The sequence below is a fragment of the Aotus nancymaae genome, unplaced genomic scaffold, assembly GCF_030222135.1.
Source record: "Aotus nancymaae isolate 86718 unplaced genomic scaffold, 86718_ANA_hifiasm-v0.15.2.pri h1tg000007l, whole genome shotgun sequence".
Lineage (NCBI taxonomy): Eukaryota > Metazoa > Chordata > Mammalia > Primates > Aotidae > Aotus > Aotus nancymaae.
In genome coordinates, this window is record NW_026988418.1 from 55,058,851 (window position 1) to 55,082,760 (window position 23,910).

Consider the following 23,910-nt stretch of genomic DNA (forward strand, 5'->3'; position numbering starts at 1 on the left):
TTCCTAAGCTTTTATACTCCTATCTGAGATGAGGAGGAGGAGGAGAGGAATTTCTATAAAGATTAAAATTAAATTAAAATCGTATGTGCAGTGGTGGCTTATATGATGTAAAACCTTTTACACATGTTAATTATTATAACTATTACCATCTAGTGACTGCACAGATGAGTAAGCCCTGGTCACAGCTATTCTGTCCTTTCCACTCTATATGACAGGGCTGTGAGGAGGAGACAGGCTTTTGGGTAGGCAGGGCTAAGACACATAAGAAGACGCTAATACTGGTGTGAATTGTATCTTGACATGCTTTGCGCTTTGGGGGATGGTATGTGTATGTGTGTGACTTACTAGATGCCATGAGTTACCATTATATTATTTATTTTAACTTACCCTATATTCTTATTTTTAAAATCTTATTTCCAACATGGACACATGTCAGATACAACATGTCTCTAAAAAGATCTAATGTTTGGGGGAAAAATTTAGAAATATTCACAGACTGTGCATCTGATAAAGGTCTATTCAGGATGTATAAGGAACTTAAACAATTCAACAACCAAAGAATAACCCCATTAAAAAGTGGGCAGGCTGGGCACAGTGGCTCATGCCTGTAATCCCAACACTTTGGGAGGCTGAGGCAGGCAGATCACTTGAGGTCAGGAGTTCAAACCAGCCTGGCCAACATGGTGAAACCTCCCCTACTAAAAATACAGAATTTAGCCAGGCATGGTGGCACATGCTTATCCTACCAGCTACTTGGGAGGTTGAGGCAGGAGAATCACTGAACTCAGGAGTTAGAGGCTACAGTGAGCCCAGATAGCACCACTGCATTCCAGCCTGGGTGACAGAATGAGACTCTGTCTCAAAAATAGATAAATTAATTAACTAAATAAAATGTTAAAAGTGGGCAAAGGACATGAACAGATACTTTTCAAAAGAAGTCATACAGCAGACAACAAACATGGGAAAATGCTCAATAACACTAATCATTAGAGAAATGCAAATCAAAACCATAATGAGATACCATCTCACACGAATCAGAATGGCTATTATTAAAAAAGGCCGGGCTCATTGCCTCACGCCTGTAATCCCAGCACTTTGGGAGGCCGAGGAGTATGGATCACCTAAGGAGATCAGCCTGGCCAATGTGGTGAAACCTCGTCTCTACTAAAACTACAAAATTACCCAGGTGTGGTGGCACGTGCCTGTAATCCCAGCTACTCAGGAGGCTGAGGCAGGAGAATTGCTTGAACCCGGATGGTGGAGGTTGCATTGAGCCAAAATCACACCACTGGACTCCAGCCTGGGCAACAAAGCAAGACTGTCTCTCAAAAAAAAAAGTCAAAAAGCCACAGATGCTGGTGAGGCTGCCAAGAAAACTTTTGGTGTGAACGTAAATTAGTTCAGCCACTGTGGAAAGTAGTTTGGTGATTTCCTCCTTAAAACAAAATTACCGTTCAACCTAGCAATCCTCATTACTGAGTATATACCCAAAGGCAAATAAATCATTCTATAAAGATACATGCACTCACTTGTTCATCATAGCTCTATTCTCAATAGCAAAGACAAGGAATCAATCTAGGTATCCATCAACAGTGGATTGGATTTTTAAAAATGTGGTATATCCACAGTATAGAATAATACACAGCCACAAAAAAGAAAGAAATCACATCCTTTGCAGCAACATGGATGTAGCTAGAGGTCATTATCCTGGGTGAATTAAGGCAGAAACAGAAAACCAAATGTGTTAGCATGTTCTCACATGTGGGAGTTAAGCATTGGGTGCTCATGGACATAAAGATAAGAACAATAGGCACTGGGGGCTACTAGAGACAGGAAGAGGAAGGGGGACAAGGGTTGAAATACTACCTATTGGCCGGGCACGGTGGCTCACGCCTATAATCCCAGCACTTTGGGAGGCCGAGGCGAGTGGATCACAAGGTCAAGAGATCGAGACCATCCTGGTCAACAAGGTGAAACCCCGTCTCTACTAACAATACAAAAATTAGTTGGGCATGGTGGTGCACACCTGTAGTCCCAGCTACTCGGGAGGCTGAGGCAAGAGAATTGCCTGAACCCAGGAGGCGGAGGTTGCGGTGAGCCGAGATCGCGCCATTGCACTCCAGCCTGGGTAACAAGAGCGAAACTCTGTCTCAAAAAAAAAAAAAAAAAGAAAAGAAATACTACCTGTTGGTCACTATGCTCACTACCTAGGTGAGGATCATTCACACCCCAAGCCTCAGTGTTACGTAATATACACATGTAACAAACCTGCACATATACCCCCGAGTCTAAAATAAAAGTTAAAATCAATTAAAAAAATAAATAAATAGGCCAGGCATGGTGGTGCAAGCTTATAATCCCAGCACTTTGGGAGGCCAAGGTGAGTGGATCACCTTGAGATTAGGAGTTCGAGAGCAGCCTGACCAACATGGTAAAACTCATCTCTACTAAAAAAAAAAAAAAAAAAAAAAAAAAATACAAAATTAGCCTGGCATGGTGGTGTGCTCCTGTAATCCCTGCTACTTGGGAGGCTGAGGCAGGAGGATTGCTTGTACCCGGGAAATGGAGGTTGCAGTGAGCTGAGATCGCACCATTGCACTCCAACCTGGGCAACAGGAGAGAAATTCCATCTCAAAAAACTAAATAAATAAAAAATAAAAAAATAAGTAAATAAACAAATTTAAAAGTTACTGTGTTGAAAAACACTAAAACATCTTGAGATTCAAGAATCTATACAAATAAGAGTATATACATGAACTTCAGGACCGGTTTCTTAGAAAGTTACCTCATGTTAATTCACAACTTTGTTTGTAGGGGGTGGTGGTTAACTTTTGCATTTCTTTCTGGCTATTTGCAGGATCATATTATAATTTTGTCTTGATACAAACTTGGCAACAGCAATCATCATTCTTCTTCCAACTGACTACAGTGCTTGTATACTTCTAACCAATAATCCCTATGAGTTGTACAAGGCCTTATATATTCAACAAGTCAGTGAAGTTTTTCTCCTCTTAATACTTGCTTTGTAGCTTTACTTTGAACCACCTCAGCCCTAGTTCTGTACAGTTGGAGTAAAGTTTTCTGCAAATTCCACTCCCGGATTTCCTTTCCATTTTGCCCTTGGTTTTCCAACATGAGATGATTGTGCCTTCATTTCTGGGTGCATCCCTTCACCTATTCCTTATTTCCTTTCTCCGTCCCTTATGCCTTCCTCCTCTTCCCCAGGCCTTCTCTACCTCTAGATTTTATTGCTGGCAACTCCTTAGGCCGATCTCTAGCATGCTCCTTCATGCGTTACATGAACACATTTTTGAGAGCACTGAACCAATCAGGTGTCTTTTTTCAAGAGTAAACAAGAAGCCACTTTTTAAAAACAGCTTTATTGAGATGTAATTTGTATCCTATAAAATTTGCATTTAAAGTGTACAATTCAGTGGTTTTTAGTATATTTATTTAGCTGTGCACCCATCACCATAATTAATTTTAGAATATTTTCATCACCTCCAAAAGAAACCTTGTATTCATTGGCAGTCCCTCATCAATTTCATCCCCCATGCCCCACCCCTCCATTTCCCCTAGTCCTAGGCAAACACTAATCTGCTTTCTGTTTCTACGGATTTGCCCATTCTGGGTATTTTATATAAATGGGATCATACAATATGTGGTCTTTCGTGACTGGCTTCCTTCACTTAGCATAATGTTTTTGAGGTTCATCTATATTGTAGCATTGATCTGTACTTCATTCCTATGTATTGCCAAATAACATTTCATTACATGGATACATCACAGTTTGTTTATCTGTTCATCAGTTGATGACATGTGAGTTGTTTCCACTTTTTGGCTACTATGAACAAAGTTTCTGTGAACATTTTTGCACAAGTTTTTGTATGGAAATACGTTTTCATTGCTTTTGGGTAGATTCCCAAGATAAAAGAATTGCTGGGACATATGGTAACTCTATTTTTAGCCTTTAGAGGGACTGTCTAACTTTTCCAAAGTGGCTGCACCATTTTCCGAGCCACTAGCAGTGTATGAGCTTTCCAATTTCCCCACATCCTTACCAACAATTATTATTTTCTGCCTATGTTATTATAGACACTCTACTGGGTGAGAAGTGATATCTCATTGTGTTTTTTATTTATCTTTTCATGTGCTTATTTGTATATTTTCTCTTGAAAAAATCTTGTAATCCTTTGTCCATTTCTAAATTAGATCATTTGTCATTTTTTATTGATCTGTGTTTTTATATTCTAGACCCTTAACAGATATACAATTTGCAAATATGTTCTCCTATTCTGTGGGGTGTTCTTCCACTTGTGGGTGTCCTTTGAAGCATAAAGTTTTTTATTTGGATTAAGTTTAACTTATCAAGTGTTTTTTTCTCTTTTATTATTTGTGTTCTTGATGTTGCATCTAGGAAATTACTGCCTAACTCAAGTTCACAAAGATTTACCACTTAACACAAGTCAAAGGAGTTAGTTTTCTTCTAAAGTTTTATACCTTTAGCTTCTACATTTAGGCTTATGATTAACTTGGAATTAATTATTGTGTACGATCTTAGGGGTCCAAATTAATTCTTTTGCATGTGGAGATCCAGTTTTCCCAGCATCATTTGTTGAAAAGACTTTTTTTCCTCCATTGAATTGTCTTGGCTCTTTTGTTGAAAATCAATTGATTGTAACTGTTAGAGTTTATTTGTGATTCTCAATTCTGTTCCATTGATCTGTATGTTTGTCCTTATGCCAGTAACACACTGTCTTGATTACTGTAGTTTTGTGCTAAATTTTGAAATTGGGAAGTGTGAATCCACCAACTTTGTTCTTCATTGTTTTGTGTTTTATGAGTCTCATGCATTCCCATATACATTTTAGGAGTAGCAGAAGTTGACAAGTTGATTCTAAAATTGTTAAAAGATCCTCATTTCTAAGAAACAATTAAAACATTTTCTTTCCCACCTAGGATGAAATTAGATAAGGAGGACTGAGCAGGTACACTTTTGAGTTGTGGAGATGGGGGATGGGTCATTTGAAAGGGGGACCAGCCTGATGGAGGAGGGGAATAATGGAACCAAAAAGTTTGGTAAACTTCCCACCCTGGTGAGAGGAATGTTTGTTCAGAGGAGGCAGTTTGTTCTGACACCGGGGGATATTATGAAAGATAATTGAAATTGTAAAGTGCATTGATCTCCCCAGAAGACAAAAAGGTCTCTAAGTAAGCAGTGTTGTTAGCTTGCTGATTCTTACAGAAGAAGATTTTTATCCAACTAAGGGAAGCAGCTGGGCCTTTCTCAGGGCTGTAAGGAAAAAAAAAAAATGAAGAAATTCTTTTCTGTCTTTTCTTACCGCTGTCTGTGCCAGCCATAACTTTTGTCCATCTTTGTTACCCTTCCCTTTTATAAGCTCCACAGAAAGAGAGAGAGGAGGGAAACCAAAAAAAAAAAAAAAAAAAAAAAAAAAAAAAAACCATCATAGGAGAGAGGGTTAGAGATGCTGGGAGGCAGGAATTCTGGAGCATTTCAAATTAAAGATCCCTAAGGTATTACGGGTGGAACTTACTAAGTAATATGACAACTTGTAGCAAGAGTCATAAGGATGATCACATCTTCAACTCAGTAATCCAACTCCTGGGAATTTATGTAAGGAAATAAGACATGCAAAAAGTGTGAATGGGAACGTTAGTGAAAATATTATCTATAATAGTGCAAGCAGGAACGGCATAAATCACCAAAATAGAAGCATGTTTTATGACATCATGGCATGTAAAGATGGCAGATTGTCATACTAGCTTCACTGTCAAAATATACTCTGAATTGCATCAGTTTTCACTGCATTCCGTATTACTCCAGTTTAAGTCACCATTATCCCTTACCTGAATTATTGCAATAGCCTCCTGACTGGCATTTCTGCTTTCACCCTTGTTCCCTACCTCCTAGTCTACTCTCAATACAGCACTCTTAACAATCCTTTAAAAATTTAAATGTAAAATTCATATGGAATCAAAAAAGAGCCTAAATAGCCAAAGCAATCCTAAGCCAAAAGAACAAATCTGGAGGCATCACATTCCTTGACTTCAAATTATACTACAAGTCTATAGTAACCAAAACAGCATGGTACTGATATAAAAGTAGATACATAGACCAGTGGAACAGAATAGAGACCCTGGAAATAAAGCCAGATACTTAGAACCAACTGATCTTCAACAAAGCATGCAAAAACGTAAGTCAGGGAAAGGGCACCCTATTCAATAAATGGTTCTGGAAACTGGATAGCCACTGGATAGAAGAATGAAACTGGATCCATCTCTCTCACCACATATAAAAATCAACTTAAGATGAAATAAAGACTTAAATCTAATACCTGAAACCATAAAAATTCTAGAATAAACCACAGGAAAAATTCTTCTTCACATTGGCCTGGGTAAAAAAAAATATATATATATATATATATATATATATATATACACACACACACACACACACACACACACACATATATATATACCCATACATATATATACATATATATGTATATGACTAAGACCACAAAAGCAAATGCAACAGAAATTAAAATAAATAAATGGAACCTGATTAAACTAAAAGGCTTTTGTGCAGCAAAATATATAATCATCACAGTAAATAGAAAACTCACAGAATGGGAGAAGATATTTGCAAACTACACATCCAACAAAGGACTAATGTCCAGGATCCACAAGGAGTTAAAAAAAAAAACAGTAAGAAACAAACCAAATAATTCCACTAAAAAGTGGGCAAATTACTTGAATAGATGCTTCTCAAAAGAAGATATACAAATGGCCAACAAACACGAAAAAAAGCTCAACATCACTGATCATCAGGGAAATGCAAATCAAAACCACAATGAGATGCCACTTTACATGAACTAGAATGGCCATTATTAAAAATCCAAAAAGCAATAGACGTTGTCATGGATGCGGTGAAAAGGGAACACTGATACACTACTAGTGGGAATGTAAATTAATACAACATCTGTGGAAAACAGTATGAAGATTTCTCAAAGAACTAAAGTCGCGATCCCACTGTTGAGTATCCAAAGGAAAATAAGTCATTATATCAAAAAGACACCTGCACACATATGTTTAGGGCAGCACAACTGACAATTGCAAAGGTATAGAACCAACCCAAGGGCCCATCAACCAATGAGTAGATAAAGAAAATGTACATATACGCCATGGAATACTACTCAGCCATAAAAGAAGAATGAAGTAATGTCTTTTACACAACTTGGATGGGGCTGGAGGTCACTATTTTAAGTGAAATAACTCAGGAATGGAAAACCAAATGCCATATGTTCTCGCTTACAAATGGGAGCTAAGCTATGGGTACACAGAGGTTTACAAAGTGGTATAATGGACCTTCGAGATTTAGAAGGGGGGAGATTGGGAGGAAGGTGAGGGATAAAAAACTGCACATTGGATACAATGTATACTACTTGGTGACAGGTGTTCTAAAATATCAGACTTCACCACTGTACAATTCATTCATGTAACCAAACACCACTTATACCCCAAAAGTTATTGAAACAAAAAATATATTTAAAATTTAAAAAAGAAAATCTAAATGTGTCATTCACTACTCAAGTTTCCGTGGTTCCCCTTTCATTTAGTATAAAAGGCAATGTCTGATTAGTCCCAGGACCTACCTCATCTGGCCTCCATCTGTGACCTCACCTGATCCCCTATTTTTCCTCCTGTACACTCCATTCTGAACATATAGGCCTTCTAACTGTTTCTTGAGCATACCAGGCCTCCTCCTGCCCCAGTGACTTTTCACTCTTTTGTCTGCCTCAGAGTCTCTTATCCCAGATAGCCATTAGTTTATTCCTTCACTGCCTTCAGATCTTCGTTCAAATGTAGCCAATGATACTTTGTTTTCCTGGCCATCCTATTTAAATTCGCTGTCTTCCTCCCATCCCTCAGCCTCTAGCACATCCTATTCTTCCTTGCTTTATTCTTCCAACACTTATCATTTTATCTGACTTATTTATTTGAGCTGCTGTCTATTCCTCCTCCTGTAACCTGTGCTCTATGAGAGCAAGGATTTATGTATTTTGCTCACTACTGTACCCTCAGTGTCTTGACTGTTCCTCGCACAGTGTAGCTGCTTAATAAATACTTACCAAATGAGTGAATACATCCACAAAAGCAGTGATAATAAAAATTAGGTCATAATTTTGAAAGGTGGGACGTATGTAACTGTACACTGTGATGTTCACAGTGGCTGTGACAATGTGGTGCAGCACAGTCTGGGAGCTGCCGATGAGATCTGGATCCGAATCCTGAGTCCATGACTTCCTAGTTACATGAACTTCAGCAAATGTACCTAACCTCTCAGTTTCATCATCTACGGAACAGGTATAATAATACCTCCCTCATATGCTGAAAACTAAATCAGAAAATGTGGGAAAAACCTGGCACATAATAGGTGTTCTATAAACATTAACTCCCTCTCTTTTCCTAAAGAATCTATACCCAGTGGATAAGAACTGCAAAATAATTGGGTGTTTCAAAGACAGGGATTATATACGTCTATAAAAAATTTTAATACACAAGTCCTCTCTAAGCATGAAGATTTATATATATATATACTCTCTCTATATATATATACTCTGTATATATATAAAAGACATATATATACTCTGTATATATATATGCAGATGTATATATATACACATCTGTATATATACAAAAGATGTATATATATACTCTGTATATATATCAGTATATATATCATATATAAGAATATGTATTATATATATTATATAACATATATTATATTATATATAACATATATTTTATATTATTTAATATATGTAATATATTAAGTATATATTTAATACACAAGTCCTCTCTAAGCATGGATATACACACACACACACACACACAAACACATAGTGTGTGTGTGTATATATATATATATATATATCTTCATGCTTAGAGAGGACTAGGAGTGTGGAGTGCCAGACTAGGAGTAAAGAGACCTGGGTTCTGGGTTCCCCTCTGATACAGGCTGTGTGACATTAAGCACATCCTAACCTTTCGGGACTGTTTCTTCATCTGCAAAATGAAGTGGTAGTATTTAGTAACTTTGAGTCCCATCAATGCTTAAAATTCTATAATTCAAAAAGGCAGGCCATTCCACCTGGTTTCATCTCATGTCAGCTCAGCCTTATTCAGACCTGCTGGCCAGAAGTTTCTAATCTTATGAATAAAAGACTGTTTTTTGGTATTCAGAAGGCTAAAGAAACTGGACAAGTTAGGAAAAGTGCTAAGCAGATGAGTTTTCCTTCTGTCTGATTCTTAAACAGCTACATGACTATTATTCAAACTTAAGAAAACAGGAAAAGCAAAGTGAGTATGTTTATTTAGGTTTGACTCAACTATGTGAATCTTTAGCCATGAAGAAAAGTGTGTTTTTTGGTGTGTGTTCTATTAATTATTATTATTTGTACAACAACCAGAAAGTAGACGTCAGCAGTTTTCAGCTGTAACTACAACCTTGTACTGTGTGGCTGTGAGCCGAAGTACGGGGGGGAGTAGCTGGAAAGGAATCTGGCCAGAGCCTTCCCCTGCTCTGGAAAGCTCATGGCTTTGTTTTCTTTCACATTGCTACACTGAGGCGAGGCGAGGCGAGGCGGAGGAGAGGGGGATGTTTGGGTTTACAGGCCACCAGCCACTGTCAGCAAGTTTGTAGCCCTGGCTTCACTTCCCTGAAAGGGCGGGGGAGTTTCAGCTGCCCTGGCCTCCCTCCAGCAACTGAGCCATAGAGGATTCAAATACCCCATCAGTTTCAAGGGCCTGACTTTACCCAGCTGAAAACTGACGATCTCATCTGGGAAGGGTCAGTTAAAAAATGACAGAACTGCCTAAAGTAAACAAAGGGAACAACCACAACAGAAACTTTCTCTGCAATGTTTCCTTATAATTACCGGCCCATCCCACCAGGACTCTGGCTTGAGTCCGCATCCACTCTCCCTGTTGCCCCACAGGACCTTGTTTGAGTAAGCCCTAGCTGACCTGAGGATCGCCTCCCTGTCTACATGCCTCTGTCCTGCCCTCTCCATGGAGGGCAGGAAGACTGCAGATTGCAGGAAGTTTTGAGGATGGAGTTTGAGGATTATCAGGCAAGAAGACCCCTTAGAGCTCATTCATTAGGACTTCTAATAGATGAATGAAAAACAGCTTAAATGAACTGCCTAAGTTCAGAGCGAGTATGGGACAGAACTGGTTTTCTTCTTGCTAACCGAGTGCTCTTTCCAGATAATCACATATTGTAAGGGACTAAAGATAAGGCAACTAAAATTGAAATTCTCTTTCTCTACCTTTTCATTCTAACCAAATCCTATTTCATTGAACTTTAAAACTTTACAGATAGGCTGGGCACAGTGGCTCACGCCTGTAATCCCAGCACCTTGGGAGGCCGAGGCAGGTGGATCATGAGCCTGGCCAAGATGATGAAACCCCGTCTCTACCAAAAATACAAAAAAATTAGTCAGGCGTGGTGGTGGCCATCCGTAATCCCAGCTATTCAGGAGGTTGAGGCAGAGAATTAACTTGAACCCGGGAGGCAGAGGTTGCACTGAGCCGAGATCGCGCCACTGCACTCCATCCAGCCTGGGCAACAGAGCCGTCTCAAAAAAAGAAAAAGAAAAAGGCCCCATAAACTGTATAGCTAAACATAGTTTGAATTTAGACTTGAGGACAATGACTAAATCTTACACTCTGTACCTTGTTTGTACTTCAGAGTTCATGAAGTGTGTTCATGGTCAGCAGCCAAGTAGAGCAAGTATGACATTGACTTCAGAGTCCAGCGAGCCTCAGAATCCCATCTCTGCACATGCTAGCTGCGTAAACTTGCAAGCAGATTATCTACTCTAAAACTTAGTTTCCACATTTGCAAAAGGGGAACAATATTGTTCCCCTGATTGTTTAGTCATGAGGATTTCATAAGATGATACCTGTAATGCACATTGAAAAACAACAAAAGTTAGAAATTGTAAATAGTCCTGGAAGGCATTTATCTTTCACATTTTACAGATAGGAAAATTAAAGCTCAGAGAGTTTAAGGACTAGAGTCATACAATTGGTTAGTAAGATAGCTAGGATTTAGCTCTGCCTCCCAGCTCCATACCCACAGTACTTGCTACTCCACCATTGAGCTCAGAGAATTGAGGGTGGCTCCGAGCTACGGGTCAAACAGATCTGTCCCTATCATCATGGCATGACATGTTATTTATTAAGCCCTCACATGCTTAAGGTGTCAGGAAATAGATGCTTCTGGGGTGGGGTAGGTCTTCACGTGCAGTCTTCATGAGCAGATTCCAGCCAAGGGAAGCAAGCCTGGCACTGATCCCTTGCCCACGCCTAGGGATGCTGTGCCTATGGAGTAGGTCAGAAGTTCTTGAATATCCTCAGCAATGCTTCCTGATGCCCTAAGAATATTTTGCTTACCCTGATATTAGAGCCCTCTTCACACTCTCAAGCGTTCTAGTATTTTGGGTGTTCATCTGATTCTCTTGTTGGAACAGTGGACTCCAAAGTGAAGTGCCCGAAATGGTACATAGAGGTATGAGAAAAACATATGTGAATGCTTGCTTCCATTTATTTTTAAATCTAAAATATTAAGGAAGTTAGGCTTTACCAGTATTAATATGTCACAGTAGAACATATATGATTTATAGTAAACATGCAATTATTAGGCATGTATGCTGGTTTTCTGGTTTTCTTTTCTTTCTTTCTTTCTTTCTTTCTTTTTTGTTTTTTTGATGGAGTGGTATGAAGAAAAGAGACTAGAAGTAACTGTTCTAGAAAGTAAGCTCCTACGGGCAGAAGACGCGTCTTTTTCTAATGAGTATTCTACCCCTTTATCATCACCTAGCACTAAATGACTTTTCCCTGATTAAATGAATTTGGCATCTATGTCAACTTGTCTTTCTTGTTTATCCCCTCCTTTTGTCATCCATCTGATAAAATATTAGGTCTTATTCAATATTCTCCCAAGACCTGGACAAACAATAAAGCTGTGTTAGTGAAGAGTGAAAATTGCCATAAAAAGACTGAAAAGTACAAGATTCGTAGTCCCCAAGGAGATCATTAATAAGACATATCATAGGCAATAGAAAAGCTAAAAGTAAAACTTCATGGAAGAACTCATGGACGCAAAGTCAGGCAGGGAACACCAGCACTACACTCTGAGAAATCAAATGTAATCTGAGGATATGAGTGTTTTCAAATTAACTATTTCCCTCCCTCTCCTCTGAAAGTTGCAGAAAGCAATGAAACACAATGCAACGAGCCAGGGTCTTGGAGAAAGAAAGAAGTCCCAACTCTGTCACTCTCCTGGTTGGGCAATCTTGGGCAAGGTCCCTAATCACCCCAATTCCAAGGAAAACAGTTCCCCACTTACAAATGAGGTTGAACGAGATTATTTTGGAGGTTCCTTCATGTTTTGAAGCAGCCCTGATTATAGTTAGTAGTCTTCTTCCTCAGGCAATTTATTCTTCGAGTAACACCATGAGGCTCACTGGACCAAAAATATCACCTTACCACCAAGCCTTTCATGGTCTGTGACATCCTCTCCTCGGGCACTGTGTCTCCATGTGGTGCTTCCCAACCTAGCAATAACTTACTGGCATTCAAGTATCAGTTATCCATGATGCATATAGAGTGGGAAAGCAACGTATAAAAGGTTATATATGTGGTATGTGCATGTCTATAAATACATACAAATATATGTGCATACACATAGAAAAAGAAAGATACTCAGCATACTTTCAACACTGATTATTCCTAGGGAGTAGGTGAGCTAGATAAAGGTAGAAATTTTACCATTTACATTAAACCCTTCTATATTTTTGTTTTTTTAAAATAAACTATTTTACTATTTAAAAATAAAAATTCAAAAAATTAAAGTCCTATACAAATGTTTAATAATATTTGTAATAAGTAGCACCAGTTTCTTCAAGAAGAAGCCCTACCAGAAGCAAATCTGCATCTTGATACTGCATTAGAGCCTTGGCTGAAGTCCTAATAATACCTGAACATTCTATGGAGGATTGGACCCTGGACTGGGAGACCCTAATCACATAATCAGAAACTCTCATTGAGTAATCCTGGGCACTTGAGTTTTCCCAAATTTTTCTTGAGTTTGTTTTCTCCACTAGAAAACAATGCTTTTGAATTAAATCCTCTATTGGGAATTTTCTACTCTGAAGTCCTGTGATTCTTAACAACAGTACATGCAAAAGACACAGGAAAGTGAGTATGTCATATGGCAGCCAGGATACTTTCCCCCAAGCAAAGTGAAAATTGATGTGAAACTCCTTCTTCCTTCTTTATTTTCCTCTCTCTCTCTCTCCACCTCTGTTATCTAAATGCTCTATATTTTGAAGCATTCATCACATTATAGGTCCTGATGGGATATACAGAGAACAACCTTTTACTCTAGAAGCTGACAATGTCAGATACTTACTTCCAGCTTCCCTTACAGGTATGCATAGGCATAAGGATCTGGATTGGTGTTTGACTCAGGAACTAGTGACCTCAAATAGCAAAGACTGCCAAATCTGTTCTGCAGCAGACAATGGCATTAGTTGTAATAAGAACATTCCTTTTCCAGATGCTACCGTGGTGGTGGTCCTGGCAGTTCTAGCAGCAGGGACCAGCATCCAGGCTTGGGGCATTCACTGAGCAGTGACTTCCGTGCAGTGGAGGCATTGATGACTTCATGATATTGTTCTGCAGTACAATTTTAGGTGTTGCTTCTGGCTATGTAGCCCCTAGACCTGGGTTTCTAGTCCTCCTGGAGAGCTGTGAACTACCTAATATTTTTTAAAATCATGCACTTGGAGATTATATATGTATACACACACATATGTTTTTAAGGGAAAAAAACTCTCCTTCCCTTTGTTGATCCCTCATTTTCCCAGTTTTCTTCTCTAGAGGTAGTCATGCTGATTTGTTTCTTATGTACACAAGCACATCTATGTATTTAAGAAAATTTACTTAAAAATGGCTCAAATAGAATCACTCCATATACACTTTTCCATACTTTTCTTGTAAATTTAACACTACACATTAGAAATAATTCTGTAAGTATAAAGCTGCCTCATTCTTTTTATTCTTTTTATTTTTAGAGACAGGGTCTTGCTCTTTTTATTTTTAGAGACAGGGTCTTGCTCTGTCTCCCAGGCTGAAGTGCAGTGGTGTGATTATAGCTCACCACAACCTCTAACTCCTGAGCTCAGGGGATCCTCCTGCTTCAGCCTCCCGAGTAGCTGGGACAACAGGTGTGTGCCACCGCTCTCTGCTGATTTTTTATTTTTTGTAGAGTCAGGCCTTGCCATATTGCCCAGGCTGGTCTCAAACTCCTGGCCTCAACTGATCCTCCCATCTCGACCTCCCAAAGTCCTGGGATTACAGGTGTAAGTGACTGTGCCTGGCCTGCCTTTTTATTGGCTGCTTAGTATCCCTCTGAATGAATACACTGTAATTTGTGTAGCCAGTTACTTACTATAAGCAGGGTTGGGTTGCTTACAGTTTTGGTGACTACAAATAATACTGCAATGAATATCAGTGTAAATATGTATTTTTAAAAAAATATGGAATGCTTCATTCATGTCATCCTTGTGCAGAGGCCATGACAATCTTCTCTGTATCCTTCCAATTTTACCATATGTGCAGCCAGAGCGAGCAAGTAAATATGTCTTCATGTTCAGTTCAAGCAGATTCATAGAAACACGTCTGATAATGAAGTTGCAGCGTCAAAAGGTAAATATAACTTTAAAATTTTGACAGCACCAAAATGCACTGCAAATTTAGTAACAATTTTTAATCCTACTAAAAATATTTTAGTCTCACTAAATCTTTACCTCACCAATGTATATTATCAGAGTTTATAATTTTGCTATTCTGATAGGTGAAAACTGATTTTCTCATTGTTCTGATTTTCAATCTTTAATTTATGAGTGAGATTGAACACTTTTCCTATATTAAAAGCCATTTGTATTTATTTACTTATGTAATGTATTCATGTCCTTTTCCTGTTTTTGTTTTTTGTTTTTTTTAATACAGAGTCTCACTCTGACACCAGGCCAGAGGGCATTGGGCTATCTCAGCTCCCTGCAACCTTCACCTCCCTGGTTCAAGTGATTCTCCTGCTTCAGCCTCCTGAGTAGCTGGGACTACAGGCATGCACCACCAACCCCGGCTAACTTTTATATTTTTAGTAGAGATGGGGTTTTACCATATTGGCCAGGCTGGTCTCAAACTCCTGACCTGAGGTGATCAGCCTGCCTCAGCCTCCCAAAGTGCTGGGAGGCGTAAGCCACCACGCCCTGGTGCCTGTTGTTTTCTACTGGATTTTCATCTGTGTTTAATTGCTTTGTAAAAACTCCATCTTTTTTTTTTAAAATAGCCTCTTGCTTTGTCACCCAGACTCCTGGAGGTCTGGCATCCTCCTGCCTCAGCCCCCACCCCCAACTTTTTTTTCGAAATGGAGTCTCACTTTGTGTCCCAGACTGGAGCACAGTGGCGCAATCTCAGCTTACTGCAACCTCCACCTCCCAGGTTCAAGCAATTCTCCTGCCTCAGTTCCTGAGTAGCTGGGATTATAGGCATGTGCCACCATTCCTGGCAAATTGTTTTTTATTTTCAATAGAGACGGGGTTTCATCATGTTGGCCAGGCTGGTCTTGAACTCCTGACCTCAAGTGATCCACCCGCCTGGGCCTCCCAAAGTGTTAGGATTACAGGCGTGAGCCACAGCACACGGCCCTGCCTGAGTCTTCTAACGTGTTAGGATTACAAGTATGAGCCACCACACCTGGTCAAAATTCCATATTTTAAAGTAAAGTAGCCTTTTGTCATACTTGCTGCAAACATTTTTTCCCAATTTGTTTTTGGTCTAACCTTTTTTTATTTGATTTGAGTTTTGGTTTTTGTTTTGCATAAATCTTTAATTTTCACAAAGCCAAATTTGTCTGTATTTTTGCTTACAGCTCTGGATTTGTTTGGGAGGCTTTTGGCTGGGTAGCTTCTCATGGTTTCAACATCGAAGCTGCTAATTTAGAAAAACAATACTTGAGACTTCTGGTTAAAGACAGCACATTAAACACATGCTCCACTCCCTCCTAGATGTCAACCAAAACTTAATGTTTTGATCAAGTGATACACAGATTCACATGGATTTAAAACCAGAAAAATACAAAGAGGCACAACCTGAAAAGTTTCCCTCATCTATGTCTCCCATGAACTCAGTTCCCACTTTCTCCCTGTCCAGAAATAAGGACTGTTACTAGTGTCTTATGCATGTTTTGTTTCCAGAGTTTCTTTATGTGTAAGCAAGTAAGAATTTTGGTAAATATTTTTTAAGGATAAACCTACCAGGACAAAAAAATATAAAAAGGAAAAGAGTGAGATAATTTTAAAAGCTAGAACACTAGGCGAGGCATGATGGCTCATGCCTGTAATTCTAGCACTTTGGGAGGCCGACGCAGGCAGATCATTTGAGGTCAGGAGTTCAAGACCAGCCTGGCCAATATGGTAAAAACCTACCTCTACTAAAAATACAAAAATTAGCCAGGCATGGTGGCGAGTGCCTGTAGTCCCAGCTACGTGGGAGACTGAGGCAGGAGAATCACTTGAACTAGGAGGGGGAGGTTGCAGTGAGCTGAGATCATGCCACTGTACTCCAGCCTGGGTGACAGAGTGAGACTGCATCTCCAATAAAATAAATAAACAAATAAATGCTAGACTATAGATGAATGAGTGGTAATTGAATCAAGAGACCTAAAAAAGCTGAATCCAAAACCTGCAGATGAGAAAGCTAAAGCAACTCACTTTACATTTCAGAATCTCTCAAATGCTCAGCAATTGGTGGCACCAGGTACTTTTGGAAGTAACGGTGAAGTTGTGGCTAAAAACAGTAGGTTGAATTGAAAATCAGCTCAGGAAACAATGGAAGCCCCAGGCCCCCTCTCCCTCTTGCTGTTAGATGGATTGCCCCTTCCCCATGATGTCCAAGAATGGAGGTTTTTCTGGTGGAAGAGCAAGACACAGAAGGGGCAAGGCACTATTGTGTGAAAGAACAGCATGCTGGGAAGAAACAGGAGATTATAAACAAATCGCTTATGTTGTCTTCCCTTACTTAGGGAACCCTGACAGCCAGCTTGAATATTAGGAAAGCCTTTTCTGAAACCCTGACACACTGGAGAGAAATGCCCTAAAGATAATTCAGAAACAACAGCATCTCTGAAAGAAAAAAAAAACAAAAATTATTATTAATAATATCTCCAGAGAAATAAGAGAAAAAAATTCTGAAAGAAGAACAGAATGCTATTTTTTAAAAGGAACATTTAGAGAACAAAAAAGTTAGAAATTTAAATATGATAGCAAAAATATAAAAAAAAAGCTTAGTAGATTTGGAAAGTAGAAAGTAAAGCAAAAAGAGATGGAAAATTAAAAATATAAGAGTAAAATTAGTGTACTGGGGAAGATGATCCCAGGTAACATCTGTAGGGGAGTAAAGAAACAAGAAAAGGGTCGTACGGAAGTTAATGTATCTAGCAAGTTACTGTGAACAAGTGGAACTTGACTCTATTGGGGAACTCTGGGAGGCCTGTGTAGGAAGCATGCTTCAGGGTTATGGTTGAGTGAGCTGGGATATTTATCTACTAACACTCATCAGTCATTGGTTAAGGGTCTGTCCCAGGAAAAAGGGGGCTAATTCTCCAACACTTCCTGAGCCAACTTTCAGTAGCTAGACAAAGCTCTCAGGCAAACAGACATATGTGCTAGCAATTTCGAAGGCCTGGATGTTAAAAGTGCCAAGAGAATTTGGGCAGGGCACTGACGGCAAATGTTACATCTTCCCTGCACTCTCTCTTAGGAAACTACTGAAGAATGTGCTCCACCAAAACAGTGTTGTGAGTCAAGAAAGGGGAAGAGGTGGAATTCAGGAACCAGAGCTCTCAACACAGAGGTGAAGAGAGTCCCCAGGATGTGGGTGGAGGGAAGTCCCAAGATGACAGATGTACAGCAGGCCTAGAGGTCAACCAGCCCAGAGAGGAGCACATCAGTAGGCTCTGGAAGAGCTCTCTTCCGGATGAAATTGATGAAATACCAAGTTCGTTTGGACGTATTGAGAGGAGACTTACTAGAGAAGAGTATGGATTAAATTAGTAACATATGCATAGGAAAACTAGGCAAACGAAAAATGAGACAATTATTTACTCCAGAGAAAGCAAAACATTTTTGAAGAACGTGATCATAACTTATTATACAACACACCTCCTCCCTTTCCCATACAGCAAAGGAAAAAAGATTACTGAGTTTGTGTGAGATGTGAATAGCATTTATTTGATAGTAATATAAACACTGAGTGTCAGTTTAATAATAACATAGAAATATAAGCCTAGGAAATACATGTGCATGTTATAGGAAGAGGTGAAAACTGAATCGCCATCTTCGACAGCAGAAAGTCAATAGAGAAAATTAAGAAGCAGCTATTTAAGTATACAATGATTACCATCGTCCCTCCTCCCCGCCAAAATTTAATTAAAGCGTTGAAAGTAATTTCTTCTGAGGAGTGGGAAATGAAGGGGTGGAGTAGGGGAATGCTATTTCTTGTAATTAGTAATTTAGAAATATTTGATTCTTTGAACTATGTGCATATTTAACTTTGATGTTTAAGAAAACTAAATAAAACTTAGTGATCTTTTTTCCTTTGCTGTATAAAAAAGGGAGGAGGTGAGATGGAAAATGTGCATCATTCCTAGCTGATAAGGAAACTGGGCAGGCAAAATGAAACTTTCTTTTTCCACGAGTCCATCAACCCAGCCGGGTCGTCTTCTCAGTCTTCCTGAGGCACAAGAAAAGCTATGAGCAACTGGGAAATTGAAACTTAAATATCTTTAAAAGAGCCATTGACATCAAACTGACCTGAAATCTGGGGCTACCTGGTTTTGGCCCAAATAAATGGTCCAAGGAAAGTACAAAGAAAGGATTCTATCAAATGCAAAAATGAAACCGGGATTATATTAAGGAAGCTAGCTACAACACTTGAGTTAAGTAGAATACATTCTTAATAGTGTCTAATACGAATTTCTTGAAATTTTCTTCAAATGCCAGTTGTTTTAAAATATGGAAATTAAAAATACTACTATTTCGATTTATAGTTGGAATTTTAAAAACCATGGAAATACTTTATATAGTCTTAATTAACCATATCTATGATTAAAATTGCACATTGTTTAGGTCTCTGGTCTGATCATGATACCAGAGTCTGTCACTTTCTAATTGCAGGCAAAATACCTACAAGAATGAGGCCTCCTGAAGGCAGAAGACGTTCTCCTTTCTCTTCCTGCCTTCAATCTTTACCTACTAGATCCTTCTCCTCAGCCTTGAAAAATGCTCAAAAAGTTCCAACCCAAAATGAAAATAAAGAAGAAATTCTCATTTTAGCTATCACCCAAACTTTCTCTTTTCCTTCATCATAATACTTCTAAAAATAAATATGCTAACTTCCTTCTGTCCCTTTACTTCCTCACCACATACTACTTCTTAACCCCTTGTAATCTAGCTTTCACTTTGACCATTGCACTGAACCTACTGTCTCAGAGGTCTCGAAGGACTTCTGACTTGCTAAATCTCTTGGTCCTACTCAGTCCTCATCCTCCTCAACTTCTCTGTTTTTGACCTTTAAAATGTCTCACTGTGTTTCTCTCTGTTGCTCTGTTTCTCCCTCTTCTCTCTGTCTCTCTCACCCATCCACCCTCTATCCTCCTTATTCTGTGTTATTTCTCTCTTTTAGTTTTCCTTCCTCCCTTATTATTCTTCCTTTGGCTCTTCTGTCCCCCTCATTCTCTTAAGAATAGGCATCCAATGAGATCCCATGACTCCCTGCAAGATCTGGGATCTGCTGATGTCTCCAACCTCATGTGCACCCTGTTCCCCCTTGCTGACTCCACTCTAGTTACATTGATGTTTCAGTTCCTCTAATGGGTCAACGAGCTCTTTATTACCTTAGGACCTGCTCTGTCTACCTGGGACACTCTCCCCCACCTCTCCCCATGCCTACAGCACTTCATCTGGCTATTTTCAAACCTCAGCTTTATATTTTCAGGTCTCAGCTTTATATTGCTTCCTCAGAGTGGCTATCCCTAAGTGCTTCCCCTCTCCGCTCCTCCACATTAAATCAGATTTATAGAAATCAGAAGTGCTGATTTCTGTAGTATAGAAAATATTCTCCGTGATATATAATGGTGTAGAAAATAATCTACATGATATATATCAGTGAATACGTGTTCACACATTTTTCCAAACCAATAGAATGTGTGACACGAAGAGTAAACCCTAATTTACACTATGGACTTGAATGATGATGATGTGTTGATGTATGTTCATCAATTGTATCAAACGTGCCACTCTGTGTGGGGATGCCGATCATGGAGAGGAGCTGTGCATCTGTGGGGACGGGAAGTATATGAGAAACTTCTATTCTTTCTGCTCAATTTTGCTGTGAACCTAAAACTGCTCTAAAAAATTTTTTTTTTTTTTTTTTTTTTTTTTTTTTTTTTTTTGAGACGGAGTTTCGCTCTTGATACCCAGGCTGGAGCGCAATGGCGCGATCTCGGCTCACCGCAATCTCCGCCTCCTGTGTTCAGGCAATTCTCCTGCCTCAGCCTCCTGAGTAGCTGGGATTACAGGCACGCGCCACCGTGCCCAGCTAATTTTTTGTATTAGTAGAGACGGGGTTTCACCATGGTGACCAGGATGGTCTCGATCTCTTGACCTCGTGATCCACCCGCCTCGGCCTCCCAAAGTGCTGGGATTACAGGCTTGAGCCACCGCGCCCGGCCCAAAAATTTTTTTTTTATTTGAGACGGAGTTTCGCTCGTTACCCAGGCTGGAGTGCAATGGCGTGATCTCGGCTCACCGCAACTTCCACCTCCTGGGTTCAGGCAATTCTCCTGCCTCAGCCTCCTAAGTAGCTGGGATTACAGGCACGCGCCACCACGCTCAGCTAATTTTTGTATTTTTAGTAGAGACGGGGTTTCACCATGTTGACCAGGATGGTCTCGATCTCTTGACCTCGTGATCCACCCGCCTCGGCCTCCCAAAGTGCTGAGATTATAGGTGTGAGCCACTGTGCCCGGCCAAAAAAATATTTTAAAAATGAGTGTCAGAGGTAGGATTTGAAAACGTTTGTTTGACTCTATGTAGGGCTTAATTATAATATTATGCTGCTTCCTCATTGACAAATCTAATCCAGTCACCTTCCAAAACTTCCCTCACACTTCCTTCCTGCTGTCTGTTTCTATGGTTTCTCTTGAGTTCTCCTTCCAGAATCCATTCCAAGCCGGATAATGGTATGTGGGTGGGAAGCTGTGGCCATGGAGGAGACTGGACAGACCTGAAAGTTTTTCTTTTCTGACACGTTTCTCAGGAGCCCTCAGGAAGCCTGTGAGGCAGGAAAACCACGATGATGGTCAGTGCTCTGACAGCTCCCCGGCCCCTGTCTCCATGCTCTGGGCTGTGGGTGATTCCCACTGTGCTGCTCTGCTCAGGCCTTCCCTACCTGCCCACATATGCGTGTGCTAGTCCTTTCCTCTGACAAAAATGTTCACATAGAATGGTAAGTAGAAAAAAAAAAAGATGCAATACTGTACAAATAGTTGTCATGGGTTGATTTGTGTCCTCCCAAAATTGATATGTTGAAGTCCTGAGCCCCATTACTTCAGAAGGTGACCTTATTTAGAAATAAGGTTGTTGTAGATACAATCAATCAAGTTAAGATGAGGTCATCGTGAAGTAGAATGGACCCTTATTCCAAATGACTCGTATCCCTATGAAAAGAATGCCATGTGGAGAGAGACGTGCACCCAGGATACTGCTGCGTGAGAGGAAGGCAGGGATTGGGGTGATGCGGCAGAAGCTGAGAAACACCAAAGACTTCCAGCAAAACACCAGAAGACAGGAGAGAGGCCTGGGACATATTCTGCCTCACAGTCCTCACAAGGAACCAATTTAGCAACACCTTGATCTCAGACTTCTAGCTGCCAGAACTGCGAGACGGTAAATTGGTGTTGTCTAAGCCACTCCATCGTGGTACCTTATTATGGAAGTACTAGCAAACGCATAGACATAAGAGAATCCTAATCTTGTAAAGCAAAATAAACTCATGTATTACGAGTTATCATCTTACATACACACGTACACGTATACATAGATGAACACATAGGTACGATTAGAGGCAATGTATTTTAAAAGTTATCGATACTTCTTTGGGAATAATGGATGCGGAGGAATTTTGCTTTGTACTTTTCTCTGCACCTTTGGGTATTTTCTCAGTTGTCTTGTCTCTCTACAATATTACACATTATTACACACCAGTGGTCCTCAACCTTTTTGGTACCAGAGGCCTGTTTTGTGGAAGACAGTTTTTCCACAGATGGGGCAGCAGTGGGGATGGTTTGGGGATGAAACTGTTCCATTGCAGATCATCAGGCATTAGATTCTCATAATGAGCATGCAACCTAGATCCCTCCCATGCACAGTTCACAATAGGGTTTGCAGTCCTCTGAGAATCTAATGCTTCTGCTGATCTGACCAGGAGGTGGAGTTCAGGGGGGTGTGCAGCCTTGTTCTTAACAGGCCATGGACTGGTACCTGTCCATGGCCCAGGGGTTGGGGACCTCTGACACAGACAGATCCCCAGACCTCAGTTTCCTCATCTGTAATTTGAGAATAGCCATACCAATCTTCCAGCACTGTTAGGATTAAAGTACCTGACACAAATAATAGGTCAGTGGATTTTCCTAGAATAGGGAGAGCAGCTCCAGAGAAGTAAAGCTGGACAGACCTCTGGACCTCTATTCATCATCAGCCTTCGCTGTTGCTATTAAGCAGCCATGCAGACGCTGCTCAGCACCGGCCTCCGTGTATGAGAAGGGTGGATGTGCAGAGATGAGATGGCACAGGAGAGTTGGCTGGCATCTTGGGTTTGGGAAGGTCAGCAAAGGCAAGAGAGGGCAAAAGTTTGATTGAAGGAATGTTGGCTAGTTAAGGACAACTTAACCCATTTGGGGTAACATTTCTTAGTTTGGGGTGGGCTAAAATGGGGCAACTGAAAGGAAAAAGGGACCAGGAGAGTAGAAAACATAGCCAGGAAGCCCAACAATCCCCTCCCACAGGAAGAATACCTTGCTTCCTCTCTTCTCTGAAACCCCTCTGGAAATGGTAGTGAACAAAGTAACTTACTTATTAACATTTTCCACAGCCCATGCGAGGATGTTCTTTTCCCAGGGGGTGTGTTTCCCAAACATCCCTCCTTCTGGCCATATCTGTGATAAGTTGTTCTTTTCTGAGGACTGTTTAGGTAGCCTTGACTCTGACTTACTCCGTAGGGAAAGTTAATTGTCTCGAATCTTGAATTTAGCCATTTGTGACTTCATATTAATCTTTGGTCTCCAAAAATATTGGGCTGTTTTGCCTCTTTGTAATCACTTATGTCTTCTTTATCTTAATGCCAAATCCCAGCAACTCAGAGATGAATTGGGTCCCACAAATGATATTCAGAATCTATTGCTTTATAGGAGGTCATTGAAGAAGCCCTTTGCCCATTTACTTTGTTGAAATCTGTATCTCCTTTCATTCCTAATGTTTTATCTGTAAGATTATGTAGCAACATGGGAAACATTTATAATATTAAATAGTAAAAGAAGGGGACACAAGAATTGCATTTAAATTATGATTCTGTGTGAAAAAGGACTGAGCAAATAGACAAACAAAAAGACATACATGTAAGGAAAATAAAACTGGAAGAAAAACAAAAAATTAATAATGGCTATGGCAGAGTGCTGGGTTTGTGGATTTTTTT

The 23,910-nt window shown here is 39.9% G+C and overlaps 1 protein-coding gene and 1 pseudogene across 1 annotated transcript in view; both read right to left on the reverse strand.

The window, feature by feature from the left end:
- The window catches only part of PDE4DIPP2 (PDE4DIP), a 295,357-nt gene extending 284,579 nt beyond the window's left edge, over positions 1-10,778 (reverse strand). The window contains exon 1 of the mRNA XM_064372639.1: positions 10,762-10,778. The gene's annotated coding sequence lies outside the window, so the exon portion shown is untranslated. The remainder of the gene's footprint in view (positions 1-10,761) is intronic.
- A 3,849-nt stretch (positions 10,779-14,627) lies between these two features.
- On the reverse strand, positions 14,628-14,728 carry LOC135273469 (U6 spliceosomal RNA; annotated as a pseudogene).
- Between the last annotated feature and the right edge of the window lie 9,182 nt (positions 14,729-23,910).